At 35.6% G+C, this 16,962-nt stretch overlaps 1 long non-coding RNA gene across 3 annotated transcripts in view; it reads right to left on the bottom strand.

Annotated features, from left to right (window-relative positions):
* Positions 1-692: 692 nt before the first annotated feature.
* Positions 693-16,962, bottom strand: part of LOC147763681 (uncharacterized) — a 32,440-nt gene continuing 16,170 nt past the window's right edge. Inside the window, exons 3-4 of one of the 3 annotated variants that reach the window (XR_015332948.1) lie at positions 14,453-14,516; positions 693-3,392 (exon numbers count right to left, since the gene is read on the bottom strand). This is a non-coding gene — a long non-coding RNA (uncharacterized LOC147763681). Of the gene's footprint in view, positions 3,393-12,540; positions 14,517-16,962 lie in introns of those variants that run through there. The other 2 variants (XR_015332946.1, XR_015332947.1) reach the window with 2 other exon arrangements.

Here is a 16,962-nt window from a genome sequence, read left to right as displayed (position 1 = left end):
AAAATAAACAAGTCTCCTACAGATTTAATCGCTATTAATACTAGTAAGTATACATTTTTCATAGTGTAGTCTCTGAAAATCATAGAGTTTTACACCAAATTTGTTTGGGAAAATAATCAGAGAACAAATTTACAACAGTTTCATGCAGAAGGAGGCGGGCTCATGGGAGTTCATGATAAATAAACAGAAGTTGCAGTGGGAACGGAAAAGCCCAGTTTCCTTTCTCTTTGACTAGAGTGAGGTAGCCACTGGTTTTTAATAAGGTGAGATGCAGTGCTTGACCTGCCAGACTACCACCACTTCCGACACATCCACAACACACTCGATAAAAAATCTTGCTGCTTTGAGCCTGTCAGGCGGAGGCGTCAGAGGGGTGGAGTCTCTGCCATATTGTGTACATGTCGGGTGAGCTTTGCAATAAATTACCCAAAAAAATAACTGATACCATGATGATAAGCTAATTGGTAGATTTTATACTGTATTTTTTTATCTATGGAAATGGCTTATGTCCCCACATGGTAATGTACATTTAAAACCCTGGACTGCTGACTTGAACATTGAATGGAAATCCAATGTTATTCCAAATGGAAAGAAATGTTAATGAAAAATCAGTACCAACGTGTATAATACTCCCTCAACTCCGGCTATTCATTTTCATCACCTTTTCTACAAAATGAAAAATTTCCTTTAAATTTGAACAAGGCAGCAAAGCTGTCAAATGTACAGACAAAAAGCAGGAAATAACTAAGCACAAAATAGGCTACTGTCAATTCTGATGCAAAAGTACATTATGTTAAACTGCAAATTCAACATCAAATTTTAATTATGCTCAACAGGTAATACCAATGTAAGTAAAATGTGTAACAAGCATAAGGCTTCAGGCCCATGAGAGTTCAAGTTCACACTTTGAAAATGTATAACTTCCAGAAAAAGAAGCCAATTAGACTTTTCCAACTCGGGCTGCATGCCGATTTTTGAACTTGACCTGCGTTTTAGTAAGATCGATTACTCCTGAGAGTTTCACGACAACAGGCCTATTGGTTTTCATTGAAATGTGTTTACAGTGTTGCATATATGTTGAAAAGTGAAAAAAAAAAGCATAACTTCTACAATAATGGCCCGATCATCCTGATTTTCGAACTTGACCTGTGTTTTATGAATATTCATCAGCTCTATAAATATAAAGCCCAAAAGTAAAACTGCCTTCCACTTATCATGTTTACAATGAAAGTGCAAGGCGCCGGCGCCGGCGATGACTGCGACGACAGATGCAGGTGATGGCAATATGTACAGACACATTTATATATATTTACTGTACTGTTTGAGAACAGTAATTGACATGGTTTTTCTTAAATGGTCATCATGGGAGCAGTGCCCAAATTAGGTTTTTTTCAAATTTTGATGCAATATTACATAATTTTTAACAGCATAATGACCATCAGTTTTTAATAATAAAATATTAGTATCATGGATATTCAGAAAATGTGACTAGCAAAGGTCTTCAGGCCCATGGAACTTCAAAGTCACAACTTGAAAATGCCAAAATGTAAACAAGACAGCACTGTTCTGAAATTTTTTTTCCATTTTTAACAAATTTTAACATAAAACAAAATTAACAGTTTACTGCCATTTTTATATGATCAACTAAGAAAATTGATGAGATGGGAAAAATATCAATAAAGCAGTGTTAAATGTCCAATTTCTTCCATTCTGAGATTCTGAACATAGTGAATGATTCAATCTGACAAACTGCAATGATATGAGTTTATTTCCATTTTTGACACTTTATAACACAATACACGATAACATGTTTACCATCATTTTTACAAAATCAACTAACAATGTTGTAAAGATGCAGGAAATGTCAAACAAACACTTTCACGTATCTTATTAGTTTAATAATGAGACTGTTAACATGCCTAAAAATTGAATCTGAGGAAATGTGAAAAAACAGCATAACTTCTAAAATAATGGCACGATTATGCTGATTTACGAACTCAACCTGCATTTTAGTAAAATTGACCACTCCTGTGACTTTCATGACAATTGGCCCATCTGTTTTTCTTATATTGTGTTTACAGTGTTGCATATATGCTGAAAAGTGTAAAAAACAGCATAACTAGTAAAATGGTGGCCCGATCATGCCCATTTTCGAACTTGACCTGCGTTTTAGTAAGATGGATTACTCCTGTGAGTTTCATGACAACAGGTCTATCGGTTTTCCTTGAAATGTGTTAACAGTGTTGCATATATGCTGAAAAGTGAAAAAACAGCATAACTACTAAAATAGTGGCCCGATCATGCCGATTTTCGAACTTGATCTGCGTTTTAGTAAGACTGAATACTCCTGTGAGTTTCATGACAACAGGCCTATTGGTTTTCCTTGAAATGTGTTAACAGTGTTGCATATATGCTAAAAAGTGAAAAAACAGCATAAATTCTACAATAATGGGCCGATCATGCTGATTTTCGAACTTGACCTGCGTTTTATGAATATTAGTCAGCTCTGTAAATATAAAACCAAAAAGTAAAACTGTCTTCCACTTATGGTGTTAACGCTGAAAGTGCACGGCGACGGCGACGGCGACGGCGACATGATCGGCGACGACAGACGCAGGTGATGGCAATATGTACAGACACATCTGTGTCTGTACATAAAAAAAGGCATATATGTGAACAGGGGATGGTGAAATCGCCATCTAAAATGAGTTATCAAATTTAGTCCATATTTTTGGGGGGGTGGGGGGGGGGGGAGGGTTAGTTGGACTCAAAAGATGAAGTAAAAGTTAAAGGGAGATACAGGTAATGAAGCATTTCCTATTGCCAAGTTATCTTCCATATTTGAATTCTAGTCAAAAATATAAGGCAGAGGTTATATATATAACTGCAATCTAAATAGGTGGGATAGAGAAAGTATCCAAAAAAGTTGTGTCTGGAGTTGTCTGTAATTTAAAAATGCATCAATGGAAACTTCAAACCTCTTATTGCATCTGTGTGTGTAAACTTGGGATCCATTGACTTTCAGCTTTTGTGTATTTTTAAATCCTTTGATGGGGTAGAGAAAGGGTTAGATCTTACTGATTGGTCTGTATACAAAGGCATTAGGTTGCTTTTCCCCAAAAGCCTGTGAATGAATTAAATTTGCTATTATCAAATGTTATGAAATGCAGCGTAAAACGTAAACAAAGCCAAAGGCACTGGTGTTAGTGCAATGAAACTAACCTTGAGTTCACAGGTTGGGTAAACAGACTGGGGGCATGGTTTCGTTTGCAGGGTAAAAGTCAGCCAGCCTCTCAGCCAGTTGCTTCACATTGCAGGCGGTGACCCAGAGCTTGCCATAACCAATCAGATTGCTTCCAGGTCAATTTTCATGTCCATTCACAAAATTGGCTCTGAAAGATATAATCAAATATGCTAGTAATATTGCCAACCTATACTCCCTGGGCTGTGTTGAAAATAAGACAGTTCAGGTTGAAAGATATGAAAAGCAGGATAGAAGAGCCCCATCCAACTTGTTTTTTTTTTTTTTTATGGGTAAAATTGCGTTACTGGAGACTGGAATTCACATTGAAACATTAAAAATTCTACGGCAGTGATTAAATCTGATCCCCTTCTTTGGCATTTTAATTTGTCAAGTATTGGTATTTTTCCTAAACAGAAAAGAACTTCTTTTGGGTCACACACTTGACAGAAGTGCAAACTGAGATTGTAATACTCTGCTATAATGATGATATGGGATGTGTAGATCTATATCACTCTTTTGGAACTGTGTCATTAGGTTGTCAAAGACTTTTGTATGTTAAGCTTGCTCATAAAAATAATTGCGCTGAACTCCCTTAGCAGCATAGAGGGGCAAATGCCATGTTATTTACCCTTTGGTTCATTAGTCTAAAGATAGAATTTCCTTACAAGAAAATATACCCCCAGCCAGCTACTATAAAGTAGTTTCAGAAAATGATGAAGTACTAGTAAGCCCTATTCAATTTCTTGTGAATTTGAAAGATTAATCTTTTGCTTTGTGGTAAATAGAGTAGTTAACTGGTCAACTGACTCTAAGTTGATGGGGAGAATTGCCAAATCATACATGTACCTCCAGTAATAGATGCATCATGCCAAAATATTGTAGAGCAATTTCTGTTTAATGATCAATTTAAACTTGAAATGAGCTTGAACTATTATTCTTATCTCTCAGTGTAATGCACAACATCCTTTGTTTCTAAACTTTCCAAAAATAGAATGATTCTACTTTTAAAAGTTATATTTAGTCTAATTGTCTCCAAGTAGTCTTTACTAATGGGTTTCCTCAAGCAAAATCTGTATATATAACTGGAAATATGAAAAAAAAGGCAAGCATTAATTAAGCAGCCAAGCATGTTCACACCTTGCAGATAATGTAGAAATAAACCATGGCCATTTTTGCATCAGGTAGCAACAAATGGATTAACTATACCATCAAAAGAGAGTCAAAGACAGCAGCAAGTGGCGGAAATCCTACAGAGTGCTCAAGTCTTATCCCCCCTTTCTCTTTGGGTCGGCACACCCCTAAACAACACTCGCTCACAGTGGCAAAGGTGTCATTTGTCAACCCCACTGGAGAGGTTGTCAGAGATGTGAGGGCAGGAAATTAAAGCAGTATTAGAACCACAGGGAATGGGACCTGGTGCAGTGGGTTCAAATAATTAATGCAAACTATCTTTATTATAAAAAAGTTTTATAGTATACAATGTATGTTTATGGTGGGACAAAGGTTTATTTTCAACTTAATAAAAGAGCTTTTAAATAAATATTGAAATGAGAAAAAAATATATCTTATTCTACCTTATAAAATAAGAGTCAAAATCCTATCTTCTTTTTTATGGTTTCTTAAGTTTTTCATGTATTTTTCTGGATACAAGCTATGGCAACAGTCATTTCAAATTACATTTACAGATTCAAAAAACCTTTCTTTCATCTCTCAGGAGATATTATTTCTATCTTGGTCCAGCAGTGTAAATAATGTGATCAGTCTAAGTGGACATAGGCCACATACCGCACTGAACTAACTTTTAACTGGAGGGTGCTACTCTGGTCTTATCTGAGATTAAAGCTGAAGCAGTGACAGATCTAATGTAGCATTACAGCCACCAAGACCCCCAATCACTGACACAAACAGCAGACAAAAGACTGAGCAAACTAGCCAAATATAATTGTGCTAGATCTCAATGATGCAGTCCCGTAAGGAGACACCATTAAGAATTTAATTTAAACAGTTTGTATTCACCCCGGAAAATTCAATAGGCTTGACATCTGACATGGAGAGAAAGGCCTTACAATGGCTGAGGGCAGATAAACAGGAAAAGAGTAGAAGCCAGGGGCACAAGGGCGTGAAAAGGGAGCTTTCCACGGCAGATCAGCTTTCCCTCCACCTCCATTCACCCAGCAATCTTTCTATTCTCCATCACTCTTTTCAGTGCATATGAGAGAAGTGACATTTTTGCCAGGGAATAAAAAGAACCCAAAACAAACCCCTATCCCATTTCAAGACTGCTGCATGTAAGGTAAATAATACACAAATCCTGTCATTAAGTTCAAAAGGAAACTAATCTCAAACCTTTTAATCAGGAGCCTTATTTAAAAGTTTTCTTTTTCACCAGGGGCACACCATACTCATTGAGCAGGCAAACAACAACAATTACTCAGACACGATCATTGTTATCAGTGATTACATGATCAAACTATCAAAAAATAGCCCCACCCACAACTGTTAGTTCTATATATCCCTGACGTCTCACTCATTCAGAGATTTAACTCAAAGAATCATCCAGTTTCAATCCAAATGATGAAGATTACTGTATGGAATGATTCAGAAGATAAGGATATCCAGTACATGTCTGTGCATTAGGAAACATATGAAATGCTGCCACTGCGTAGGCGTTTGTGTAAAACTTGTAAGGGATGCACATATATACATGTATTAAACAAAATAAAACACAAAAGTTTCAAAAATCTGCCCCCACCCACCCACCAAAACACCAGAAGCCACATTTATGTATGATTATCAAGATAAGGATGAAGATGCAACTAGGCTGAAGACTGGAAACCATATCTCGCCTTATGTGGCCCAGTCATCAAGTAAAATTTTATTTCAATCTCCCCACAACCTAAACATACTTCCCAGCAGGATCTGTCCAGGGCACCATCCAGTTCCCTGTCCTAAAACCCAAACTAAATCAGTGACCTCCATAATAATATATAACCACTGAGTAAGCCCATCAAATTAAAATATCTCAGGGATGTTTTTGTTAGAGATAAAATTGGATTCAAAATTAATATGGTTAAGAGTCTCCACTAAAAAAAGACAAACAGTTTATTGGCGCGACGGTAAATTGCCAAAGTTTGTCTACCTTCTATGTAAGATTTGGTCACCGTTTGAAATTGGAAACTAGCACGTTTTTCACTTGAATGACTTTGGCCTTGTGGGCAAGTTTCATGGGTGTATCAGACTCTCCTCTTTCAGGTTTGGTGTCAAGCATGAATCAGAGGCTAAACAAAGAAAGTTAAACCTGTTATGTTTTTAAATTTTGCATCTTCTAGCTATTACAATGTTTTCTCCCTAAATATTATCTGTATTTTCCTATCTCTTCTCTCTATGGCAAGCACACAGACTCCGCAAATCAGTTTGCAAAATAATCTTCTTTTCTTGATTTTCATTGGGGGTAGAAAAGTAGAAAGTAGAAAACAGAACTTGAAAGTCTGAAATATCAAAAATCTTGGCAAAAAATTTAAAAGATTAAAGGTTCACATACAAACAATCATTCAACAGCTTTATACATGTACCTTTTAATAGCAAAGCCAAATAATTAACTTGCCAAAGGTGGACAAAAAGTTTATACTTTCTTTTCCCTCAGTTTTCCATAAAAAGGCTGAGCACATGCACTTTATTTACCACACCTCCTCCATAACTTCACACTGCTACAGCCACCCTCTTGAAATGATACAGATAAACAAATCAAACAATATCCCGTCAAGGGGGGATCAAAAAGGCCGCAAAGGGTTCGTCTTATTGAATTTTCATGTTGTGTCTGACACTTGACACAAAACCTGTGCCCGAGCTGGTGGAATCGGCATGCTCTCCTCCTTCAGAATTAAGCCTGTTTGCACAGGGGGATCCCTGTCACTGATCAGTATCATCAAGAATGATGTTCTGATTACTATCAACCTGGCTGAGTTTAGAGTTAATAGACCACGGTTAAGTGGTCAACCAGTAAAGGGGACTGAGGGCTAGCAAACTGGGAAGTCAGTGCACTGGTGCCCGACACTGAACTTGTACATTCTTTACCATACAACCACTAACTATAGTCTGCAAGCAAACTTTTTGGCATTGTATTTGACAGATATGGTTTTTGGAACTATATGTTATCAAATCATTGCTTCAATTTCACATTTTATATTTGCAAATAAGTTATCAACAAAATCATGAACTAGTTATTTTTAAATACATAATGTAATTGCAAAGTTCTCTAAAACAGTCCCGTTGCTCACCAACCCAGAGTGCTTACAGCATAAACAATAAAAGAAGAACAGACAAATTTATCCTAGAGATATACACAAAACATTATAAACTAAATGGAAAAAACCCATGCTTATTTCCTTAAAACACCTGAATATCTGGTAAAAACAGGACAAGGTGGTCAGCCAGACTAAACATGAACAAATTTGGGATCAATAGTACGTAACTGTGGCTTATGATTAGTGTGGCAACCAATATGGTTGGAGTACCTGTTGACATCTTAGATGTCTACTTTGTGACCATCCCTCAAAAAATGTTTTCGGACAATTTGTACATCAGTCCTTTCTGTAACTATTTTAAAGTTTCTACTGACATACTTAAATGCAGTTAAATTGAAAACTAATGACAAGTAATGGTGGTCAATGGCCCAGGACATCTTGAACAGTACTATCTTGATGTATCTAAGATCCTAATATGTTTCTGATACCACTTCGTGTATGGTACTTGCACTAAGATTGCTGGATATGACTATGCACCTGGCGTGACCTATGTTTTATAAAAATAACTTAAAAACCTCCTGAGGAAATAACAGAAAATTAGAATTGAAATGAAAAGAAAATTACAAAATAAAACAGTACAGTTGAACTGCTGAATTTAATGCCCACATGTTGTTCCATTAAAAAGTTATTTGCCTCCACTGAAACCAGTTTTCACAATTACTCCAGCAAGCCAGGATTGTATTGCATGACACAGTGCAGATCCTTGCAATATGTTTCACTTATCCTCACTGGCCCTATCCTTCATCACAGTTTAAGAACACACATCAAAGGAAGCCTGCCAGTGATAACCCTTTAACATACTCAACATTGATGAAGACAAGAGCAGCCGTAACATTACCATTTTTTTTTCTTGAGCACACTGTGCTTTACACATTTCGGTTGTATTTAATCTAAATGTAATTGTAAATACACTGAAAAATTTTTTTCAAGTTAAGTTTGATTTATTAATCTTTGCTTAATTGGCTAGGAGAGAGGTGTCCACAAGACGATTAAATAAGACTTGTAAATTTTTCTGGCATGTGTTCAATATCTTAGGATTATATAAAACTATCATCTATGATGAAGGATTTTAATACAAATAAATGTACATAAATTCTTTAACAATTATCATAAATATTCAAATATCTTAAAACAAAGGAAAAAGGACAAAATGAATATTTGCTTGCACCTTGCACTTCCTAGCTGGTATATCATTAGTATTTTAAATCTCAAATTCAGTAATTTTCTTCAACTGATCTCACATGACCACCATAATACATCAAAACAATATAAAAAGTTTAATTTAATCATCACCCACACTAAACGGGTCATATGCATGGAACATTTGGTAGTGGGAAACCAAGAGATAAAGAAAATCCTTAAAATACCCCTTGTCCACAAGGTCCAGTATTGTGATGGTGATTCGATTCAAAAGGTTGTGACCAAAACAGATGAAATCATGCTACCACAATTTAAACATTTACATTTTGATTGATTAAAAGCATCACGTAGCTCAGACTAATATAAATCCAGACAATACCTTGTATCTCCAGTGAAGAAAAATGGGTGGCTTTTTTGCAGGGGTTTACTTTTCCTTGATGTTGTTTTTCCTTGTTGTCGTGGTTTTTTGATGAACAGCAGTGGTTAACACTGACTGAAGTGTGCCCTTTACTAAGAGAAATGCAACAACACAAACATTTATTTCGGAAAAACATTTGGAAGTTTAACTGTTTTTGTGTCTTCATATGGTATGACTGTTTGACAATAAATAGTCGACTGCAGTCTAGATTAGAGTACTTACACAATTTGAATTAATTCAACAAACAGCATCTTTGTAGATTAAAATGTTATACACCTACACCTTTTTCTCAGTTTTTAATTTATACTTACAGCTTATGTAAGAAAGAAAACTTTCTGACAATTATATAAAATAATATCAATCATTTGTGTTAATTTGAGATGCATGTGCAGCATGCATGTATGTGTGCAGGTGTACAGACATTTCTACATATTAGTCATTGTACCATTAAGTCTCAGATACCTTAAAATAATATGCATATTAACCTACTGTATTGCGCAGAATCAAAATCCACAATTATCCTACCATTTGGGCATTGTGGGTAATTGATTTGTTTCACAAGGTTGGCCTGGGGTAGCATTATAGTATAGGTTATACAATGATCCTATAAATTATGAATAAATTATAAATTATGAATAATTCTTAGTTACATATTTTACCCTCACTTTGCCATACTTGACAAACTGACTCATATCTGTTTGCTAGTTTCCTCATATTTGGCCTTGAGGGCTGCCTACAGGCATGACAATTATTATTATTGGTCCTGGGTTAGTAATGTCCAAATAGAAGAGGTCAGTTTGTCAAGTTCAAAGTGATGTCTGGCTGGAGGAGGAAGCCATGTTGTGACTTGTTTAATCTTCTTATACCCTCTTCCATTTGGTGTTCAAAAAGTAAAAAAAAAGTAAGTATATGGACCAAGCTTTGTTTCCTTTTTTTCTGAGCAGACACATTCTTTTACAAAAATTTCATGTGCAAGTTATCTACCCATTCTATCATTCTACCACTTATCCCTGGAAATATATACATATCTTTTGTATGTACACTTTCATAACTTGCCAGATAGTTAATTTATTTTAAATAGAATATGTTTCCTAATGATACATAGGCGGACCCTGGCTGAAAACTTGTGTACGGAATATGTGCACATGAAGACGAGTGCAATCTATGTGATGTAAATGGTTATTGACGTCAAACTTTCAAAGCTGTTTCACTGGTAGCTCAGACTATTTACCTCTCCATGAATCTGTAGGTACATCCATCAATGACAGTAGCATGTCCATAAAACCCTGTGACACATGTCAATTTAACTCACTCCCTGACAATTACACATCTGCAGATTGAAATTTTCAGGGTGCAAAACAAAGACATTCAATTTCAAATTTGGCTTAGGCATGCAATAATACCTTGGTTGAATGAAAACATGGCCAAATCCATAGCATGACCCTTTGAAGTTGCTGGCCAAGTCATAATGACCGCTGTCCAGTCAAATAAGTACTTGTAAGATGACAGTGAAGTTGCATCATCTGGACACTAGGAAGGTGTCATGTTAGACTTTCATGACTTCAGGGGTGGTTCCTTTTTTTCTATAAACAAACCTTTACACACCTACACACAAACACCCACACACACATTGTGCTCATGCAATTTCACCTTGTTGAAATTTAATTAATTTAGTATAATCATTTCTTGCAGATTGCCCTTGTGGGCACCTTGCACTGCCTTCCCACTGCCCCACATCTACATTAGATTTGAACTTGAAGCATGATAAAAGGCTTCTTAACGTTGAGAGAAGGATGCGCAGTGAATGAATAAATGTGATGCCACTTGATGATAAAATACATAGGGAACAAAGTTTCCTGGCTCAGCAAACTATGTCAACATGACACTGTATTATGCTTCAGACATGACAGTAATAAGTAAGTCAGCTGTCATTTATTAAATCATTGCTGACAAATATTGCTCAATTAAACAGTGATAAAACAGTTTATATGTACCAATTTATACCCTCAGGATAACTGAATGACAAATTTAATTTGATGAAAATGTTCCTGAAGTTCTTTTTTTTTTTTTTGTTTTCTACTTGTAATTGTACTAAAAGCAGTATGGTACTTAACTAGACTTTTCAGAAGCAACAACAGATACAATATCACTATTTCAATGTTACAAAACACTGTTGCCTAATCAAATCTATTGTAAGGAAAAAATATTAAACACATCACTTGTCCTTACATTATCTAATTTGAAAAGGAAACCAGAATTCAGATACCTGGTTTAACATGACACCTCCTTTTAAAAGAACCGGACATGGCAAAAAAAGATTTATGTTAAATTCAGCCAAGGCATCAACTGCACCTTCTTGGGTAACAGATTATGGAGTTCTAAATCTGGAAGTTTACGCCTGATTGTACAGTGGCTGATAAATTGGGGACTGGGCCTCAGTAAATCCTGGCACAATTCATCTGTGTCTTTCTTTTTCTATTGGAGTAGCTGTTTCCATTACTGCATGGGTAACAGGGACCAGTTGAGTGGAAATCTTTAATCTTTGCCTGGGTTCGTGCATGCCACCGAAGGTTTTGGGACTGTGGGCCATCTTTTATCAAAAAAGGCATTGTCTGTTAAACTTTACAAATGCATATCACAATTTTCTGTAAAAGCTAAAGAAAAAAGGTCAACAAATAGATTTAAAAAGAATGAAAGTTAATATTAAATATATGTTAATTTCCTTTCTGAAACTTTTTAAAATGCATGTGTTTTGTGGCACCAGGTAGTATCAGTAATTCCTTCTCCCTTACTGAAAATCCTCATTTTTTAAATTTTAGCAAAGAAATGTGAAAGCCCTTGGTTATTCTGCAGAGAGAGACAAGGCACAGGGTAGTGTGTGTATGTGTGGTCACACATGTGGAAATGAATGAAGTGGAACAAAAGGATCCCAAATCTAGATTAAACCAAACAGTAATTTCTTTGCAAGATTCACAATACTCCATCAATGTAAAGCAGATTTTAATCTTCCATGATCCTGCAGTAAATTTCCGCCATTTCTTTAGAAGAGACCCGTGAAAAAGATTTCTCAAGTGTCTACCTAGTTGTTTTGTGTACATGTCATACTTTCTTCTTGGCAGATCAGCATGTCATTTCCAGTGCTGTTGAGGAGTTTTGCAAACATATACCAGTTGACAAAGGCTTAAACAGCCAGAGTGCAGAGAAACCCTTTCTTTGGATAAGATGGTTCACTGGGTAAAGCAGTGGTCAGACAAAAACACTAATACAAGATTTTGTCATATTTCACAAAGCAGAGATCTTGGCAATATGAATCATTCCCTTTTTTCTTCTATTGGAATATATATTAGTTCTTCAAGCTAAATATTTGTATATTTGTAATACTACCCACAATCAGCTCATTTTTCACTATTTTCACAAATAATTTTCAAGACCAATTCAATAAGAAAAGTGTCTTTAATATTTTCATTTACCTATTTAATTTGCTTTTATGTTGACAATGCCAGGGGCTAATTTATTATGTCCCTCTAAAAGCAAGCAGACAATTAAAAATTAGCATATTCAAAACACACACATTAATCAGTATGGCCCACGTGTGCCATGAGGAACAATTGGTGGAGGAACAAGTTGTCCAGCCCAGTGACAGTCAAGGAAATTCTTTTAATTAATAAAGAGGAAACACAGGACAAGAATGTGTCCTATGCATGGTCAGAGAGACCTTAACCACAAAAGTCTATAGGGTTATAATTAAACCACTGAAGAAATACCAAGGTTTATTAAGAGGATCATGCAAAGAAACATACACTAACTCCCACATCTACCACCAGGGCTCAATACATGTGGGAGGGAGGAAGACCAAAAATACATCAACTTACAGTAATGTCATGCTGAAGCATGTATTTCCTTGCCCAGATAAGGCAAAACATTGCAGGAGCAAAAATTCAAGTTTTATTAGACCATATTTGCTGGTTGATTAAACTTGCACTTCCTCAAAATCCATCAGCCACAGAAAAGGAGTCCAACAATGAGTTGTGGCTGATTTTGTGGCAATGTTGTCTGCCCTCAAAGCTCTAAATGCTGTATTTATGGCTAATTTGGTACTCTTTTGGTGGTTTGGTCTCTGTTTTGGTATTTTTTTTAATGGAAGTAAGCGGATGACTCATTCATTGTGTTTATGTCCTCTCTTCAGCTCTTGAATGGATGCAACCCGAGCTAGTGCAAACGCAAATATTATCTGACATCAAGCACATGAACTACTACCGTTTCCACACAATAGTTGGGGTCACCGATTTGTAAAAGCAAGGGGCACCTTGATTACCATCCAGTTATTGCCTGCTGAACACTTGATTAAACCATGTTTGAGCCAGCATTATCTTTTATTTTAACTCCATATCCTTGAAGGTCTAAGCATTATTGTATTCTTATTGTCTGTCCTGCTGCTTCACGTTGATTTATAGGGGGACCCTGCCCTATCGTCAACAAAGGCGACACCTCCTTCTCAATTTTCAGTCTCATATGAAAGATTCTGAAATTATTATAAACCTAGTTTATCTCTGTCGTGAGAGCCTGAATGAAATGGTGGGCTATAGGTTTCCTTCATCTTGGGCTCGTGCACCTCAAATTACCTTTCAACTGATCACCTATTTAAGAAAACTTCCTGTGCTAAATTTACTAATGATTTCACTCAAGCTGTAAAAAGAGGCTATCATTTTTAAACATCTCATCAATGGAGTTTGAGAAGTTGCAATTTTGTAGTCTTAATGCCACATGCAAGAAACTCATTTGTTATCAGAGGGAGGGAGGAGGGATGAGATTACTGTGTTGCACCTTGCTTAGCTGAATGGTGTGAAGATGGGGTGGATTTCACCTTCACACCACTTTGACGCCAGTGGTCTATTGTGGGGAGAAAAGGGGACAGTCACAATATCCCGAGGTGCTAGCTGCTTCCTTGGTTTTCACACAAAGAAGTATGCACACAAGTTGGATTGGGCTGCCTTGTTTTCCACCTACTTTTTTTTTTTTTTACTTTACATAAACATTTGCAGAAAGTAAAAATTTAATTTCCATTATTTCTTAAAATTTCTACTGACATATTTTATTTCTACAATCTGGTCACAGCACAATTCTCAATCATGAAAATAAGTGAAAACAGTTTCTTTTTTCTTTTGAAACAACGGATATCAGCTATTTGTCTTTTTGAAGATCAGAACAAAAGTGCCTCCCTCTAGTGTCCAGATCGATCTGCCCACACAGTGTTAAACGCAATCAGCTGCTGGTTGTGCTACCTCAGCTCAACTGACACATTCAAGGAGTGACTTGATGTGCTTTTCTTCATTTCAACTTACGTACCTTTCCTTCATCTTTGTCTTTTGTCTTCTGAACACCCCATAAGCCACTGTTTGCAGAGGTACACCTAAAATAAATTAAAAAAGGGCAAATTCATTATTGTTATTACATATTTTGGTTGTAACAGTCAGGAAGCATTTTTTCATCAATCTGAAGGGTGTTGAACATATAAAAAACATCTTTTAAATTAATTTTTTTAACTCTATCATCTCAATATAAGCTTTTTTTAAAAGAAAAAACATGTTTAAAATACAAAACAAAACAAAACAAAAAACATGTTTAAAAAGATCAATGTCCTAAAGCTTTAATATACACGAGAGTGCAACATTACTTATTTATAGAATGTTTTATCTCTACCAATTGTATGCTTCGGGTCAACATGTATCAGGATCACCTGGCATAATCCTCAAGATAAATACCAAAAAAGCCTCTAAGTCTCTTACAACAGGTCAATGTCCTCTGTTGCTATATTATATTCCTATGACTTTCAATCACATACATACACCTAATTAGAATTATATTCATGAACTGTCATTAGGGACCTGGGTTGGGTAAATGTATATACCCTCAGTCATCTATCCTACCTTAGCAAACCTAATGAGACAATTCAGTCAAGTTAATTAACTACTATAGGAGTAGTACACCTTTATAGTTATACCAAAATAAGACTGGTACTTTAAAAATAGACCAGCTTTCAAGTAAGACTAAATACTATTGCTGCAAAGAAGAAAGGGCTTTTATTCAATGACCAACTGATAGTTCTTTAAAAATCTAAATATGAAAAACTGGTCCATTCTTACAAAGAATTATATATTACTACACATGATGAAACATCTTAATAATTACTATTAGAAAATTAGAAATGAATATCAATCACTAAATAACTTTTCACATGCATAATCTCTTTTCCCCCTTCATTTAATGTTTTCAAATCTCTCTCTCTCTCTCTTAACACCTGTTAACCAGACTATTTTGGGGTTGCGGTCATGATGCTTTTTAAAATTCACAACAATATGAAAGTGATATGTTTCTATTTCAAACTCTTTATGCTGCCCTAGGTGTTCTGAAACTTTGTGGTGTTTGAGGTCAGACTGCCTATATTTGAATAATGTATTTATCTAGAATTGAATAACATTATGAGATAACAAGAAATGTAGAAAAGAGAAATAAACATTAAACTGTATAACAGAGAGAGAGAGAGAGAGAGAGAGAGAGAGAGAGAGAGAGAGAGAGAGAGAGAGAGAGAGAGAGAGAGAGAGAGAGAGAGAGAGAGAGAGAGAGAGAGAGAGAGAGAGAGAGAGAGAGAGCATTGAAATGGATTTGGTTTTTGGCACTGTCAAGGTAATGTAAATCATGTATGAAATTTATTTGAAACTTCAGACAATGCAAACAGAAAAAAGAGTTATACATGTACAACACCTTTGAAGACAAAGCAAGAAAAAAAAGGCAAGGTAATAACTTTCCACCTGGTAAAATTTCTGTTTCAGTTTCTTAAATATTAGGCTATACATAACGATATTTATGTACTCTTCTGTACTCTTCTGTTAAAAAAGTATCATTCTTTAATATTAAATGTTCACACAGACAATAATGCCCATTTGCCATTTACATCTCACATATTTTTCACTCAACCATGCAAAATTAATTTGATTTCCCCCATAAGAATGCATTAGTTAGCAATGGTATACACTGTGCACTGCTAAATTGATCCAGGTTACACCAAAGATAATCACATAATAATTTTAAACATTTCAATTTTTTTACTACAAGGTGAAAGGTAAACTGATTTTTAAACACAATTAAGTATTTGTGGAATGCTTTAAGTTACAATGCAATGATCATTCTATTTATTTTATATATCATGCACATATATTATATATTGAGCATAATATATTTGAGGGGTTTAAATAATTTCAAGGTCTGAATTGAGAAAGCTACTTTAAGAAGCCCTGCAAGATATGCAGGCATCAAAAATACAACATGGGGGGCATTTTCAAAAGTGGATAGCATATCTTTAACAGTCCTTAAAATAAGTTTTCTTGGTTGGGCAGGGGGGATTATTTCCCCAGGTATACTGTATTTGTGGCATGATGCATGCCATGTGAAGTCCTCGTTATCTCCCAACTACTTATTTTGGGATTGGTTTACATGTAGAAATGGTAAAACCTGCTCCAGATCTGTCCCAAGCTAAAAGTAGCATGCTTTGAACCCAGCAACAAGACCTGACCTAACACTGACCTTTCTAGAATTGGATGAGTCTGTGAGACTTGAAAAAAAAATTTGGTAAGATGTTGTGTCTTCCTCGATGTATGCAGTTTGTACATATCCATAGACAGGGTTCAGTGCCCTTTTCTTGAGAGATTCATGCACTGCCCTTGTATTTTACGTGCACAGCATAAGCTGCTGTAAGTATTTACCCAATAAAATGCACCTGTTTATCATACTGATTCCCTCAGGTAAAAAAAGTATATCTAAATGAAAACTGGTCTCTTGGCTTTTTGTTTCATAAGCTA

The sequence above is a fragment of the Lingula anatina genome, chromosome 2 (genome assembly GCF_051362555.1).
Source record: "Lingula anatina isolate TDL-2025a chromosome 2, LinAna3.0, whole genome shotgun sequence".
NCBI classification, from domain to species: domain Eukaryota; kingdom Metazoa; phylum Brachiopoda; class Lingulata; order Lingulida; family Lingulidae; genus Lingula; species Lingula anatina.
The sequence above is the reverse complement of the archived record's forward strand: the minus strand, read 5'-3'. Positions and strand labels throughout refer to the sequence as shown.